Below are 3,225 nucleotides of genomic sequence, written 5' to 3' on the forward strand. Positions count from 1 at the left end.
CTGGATGTGTCAAATAGACAAGTACTATCAACAACCTACGCTCCTCACAGGTTAAACATCACAAAATGCTCCAGCATTTTAACTCAAGAAGACCCTGCTTTATACATTTTGATGACTGCTCTTTTGAGCAAAGGACTTTTTGGTTTATAAAAGTCTGAATTCATGCAGGGAAGTGTTTTCACAGTAGTCATGTGACAGACAACACTAATGTCACTGACATAAAAAAATGTTATAGTTTGCCCAAATTCATTCAGTTTAAGACTATAAATACACTACACAACTTTTACCACGTTTTGCACTCTTGACAAGTTGACACTAGCTGCCGAAAGTCAGAGCAAATGCAGATTTGAGTTGACAGATTTCACAGAAAATCACATAGTGTATGATGGGCATACACTTTTTTTTTTTTAGCTTCGGACTATGAACTATGTCCAGTTGGACAATGATTTTAAAACACATATTGTTTTAACTGGTTATATGTCTCCTAGCAATGACAGATATGTTTCTGTGTTAAGTCTACTGTGTTTGGAACAACACATAAATTCAGATTTTATACGTTGTGTAGAGTATTACAGCTTTTAGAGAAATTCAGCGAATGATTGTGTTTTAGCTTGCCAACCTTGAAAACCATAAATATGTAGATATAACAGTGAGAACAGCCTTTAACTACAGAAATGCTCTTGAATCCGTATAGTTTTTGCCAAACAAATAAAATGAAAGAATCATGTCATTTTTTCTCGTCTCCAACAAATCACACAATGACATTTATAAATTAATTTATAAATTAACATTCATCCTGTACCGATGCAGCTGACAAGCCATTAGCATTGAAACAAATGTGAAACAACATGATTAAGCTGAATTGGCCTGTGTTAAATGGATAGTTCACCCAAAAATGAAAAGTGTTCCACAGAAGAAATAATGTCATACAGGTTTGGAACACCATGAGGGTGAGAAAACGATGACAGTATTTTCATTTTTGGCCAAACTACGCCTTAGACCCTTAGGTAGTCTTCTGTAGAAATTATAAATTGTACCAATAAAGTCAACCACCTGTCAATCAGAGATTCTTTAGAGACGCTCGCTGACATCATGAGATCACTGAGGCAGGGAGGACTTTGTATTGTGTAAATATACATCAGTACGGCGATGTGATTTAGATGCTGATGCAAGCAGCAACGGAAAACAGCACAGCTGGGTTATAATCAGTAGGCCTGGGATCCTTTTTAATAGTTTTTAAACATTTTTGACCAAAAGACAAGTTTGCATAATACTTTACATTGCACTATTAAGAATTTTCAATTTAAAAATAGACCGCTGTTTTCCAGTTCATAAACTTAATGCAAATCCATCCTCCGATAACATCAAACAGGGGAACTTGAGTTTGTAATGCACAGGATGCAATAACTAATATTAGATTGCATAATAAAGAGACAAATGGGGTTTTATTATACTCAAAATTTACAGATTTAAATGCCACCTTTAATGATTTCTTGTAAAATTTATGAGATGCTGAAGGGGAATTTAAAAGAGGATGCCTAATGCTAACTGGAACATCTTTTTTGTAATACTCTTGCTGACATGATTCTGTCTTTGCTTAAGTTACACATTTCTACCATCCAAATACTGACACATGGCTTATGCAATCTCACATTTAGACAAACAGATCGATTTCCCTGAAAGCAGCGTTTGTTTGGTACCAAACAGAGAATCCCAACCCTAATTTGGTATTAACCTTTTGTTTTCATGTTGGAAAACGTAATAATAAGATCATATAATCGTTGTGCAAATATTAAAAAAAGGAACAAAGTAGGTAAGTACTTTCACTCCTTAATATGTGTGCCTATTTTGTAGGGGCTTATCATTCGTCCCATGGGTTTGGGGAAGGGGGCTGCACTACCTGTGGACAGGCAGATGCAGCCCGTTGAGGGGGGGTAAAGGCGGGTGGTACTCCAGCTGAGCCAGAAGGGCAAAGTGATCGGAGGGATGTGCGGGTGGGGGCAGCCGGTTATGTTGTTGTTGTCCTTCAGCCACTGAGTCTCCAGTGGACCCAGAACGCCCAGAACACGCATGTGTGTCCTAGAGAAGAAGATGTAGTCAATCACGCCCTACAGAAAAGGAGAAAAAAGGTTTCATAAATTAAAAATCTGTGACAATAATATAAAATTAGGAGCTGATTTCAGTGCAATACAATAAAGCAATGCGTGAAACTTAAATATATCTGAATTAGTTATCTCTTCACCTTGAATTCATAAGTGTAGTTGGTGTAGGGCATGAGAATTCCCCTCGTAGGCACTCTTCAGCTGGAAACTGTGTGTGATGCTGCCATCGGGCTTGCCGTTTTTGCCGTTGCAACTGAAGTTGGTTTAAACAATCACTGTAACGCAGTTCCTTAAAGTCTTTGTGATTTTCTGCAACTCCACCATTACTTAGATACTCCACCACACCTGTGAAAGGCCAGGAAACCTAGTAATGCTGAGACAAGACCTTCATGCCGAATCTAACCGAGGAAAAATGTGATGTATTTCTCTTAGGAATGACATTAAAGAGTAATTCACCCCCCAAAATTAAAATGATGTCATCATTAACTCACCTTCATGCCGTTCCAAACCTGTATGAATTTTTTTCTTCTGTGGAACATAAAAATATATTTTGAAAAATGTCTATACATTTTGTCTATACAAATGAAGTCAAAGGTTACCTGGAACATTCTTTAAAATATCTTATTTTGGTGCTCCACAGAAAGTCACAGAGATTTTGAAAAGCAATAACGAGGGTCATAAATGCTGACAGTTATCCTATATAAGAAACGCTAAGTCATCCACTTCAATGGCACTATATTTTGGATTGCTTATGTGAAATTCTTGAACTCATCTTAGTAGGAATTTACACAAGATAGATTGCCCAAGTGAGTTCCCCATTCCCTGCTAACTATTTATCTCCAATAAAGCAGTTTCAAATATCACTTACCAGAGTCTGGGAGGGAGTTGAGGTCGCGCACAGGACTGTAGGGATGTGTGCTGGTGTCTGACGTGGGTGAGGGCAGAGTTGATGGAGCCCAATGGCACTCTCAGCAATGCACGTAAGCCAGACAGGAAACATCATGGTCTGGATGAGCGTCACATCTTGAGTACTCCCTGTGACTCCAGTGTCATGGGGCATTAGCTACCAGCGGGACGTTTCCTCTGAAGGCTGCTTTGGATCGCCTCGCTGGACAACACCAGT

General features: G+C 38.5%; 1 long non-coding RNA gene across 2 annotated transcripts; it reads right to left on the reverse strand.

Annotated features, from left to right (window-relative positions):
* Positions 1 to 2,014: 2,014 nt before the first annotated feature.
* LOC122141881 lies at positions 2,015 to 2,995 on the reverse strand. 2 transcript variants are annotated; one of them, XR_006158171.1, is made up of 3 exons: positions 2,971 to 2,995; positions 2,243 to 2,447; positions 2,015 to 2,108 (listed from the first exon to the last, which is right to left on the reverse strand). It is a non-coding gene; the product is annotated as an uncharacterized LOC122141881 (long non-coding RNA). The 2 variants fall into 2 exon arrangements; XR_006158172.1 differs by lacking the exon at positions 2,971 to 2,995 and adding an exon at positions 2,594 to 2,731.
* Between the last annotated feature and the right edge of the window lie 230 nt (positions 2,996 to 3,225).

The sequence above is a fragment of the Cyprinus carpio genome, chromosome A5, assembly GCF_018340385.1.
Source record: "Cyprinus carpio isolate SPL01 chromosome A5, ASM1834038v1, whole genome shotgun sequence".
Lineage (NCBI taxonomy): Eukaryota > Metazoa > Chordata > Actinopteri > Cypriniformes > Cyprinidae > Cyprinus > Cyprinus carpio.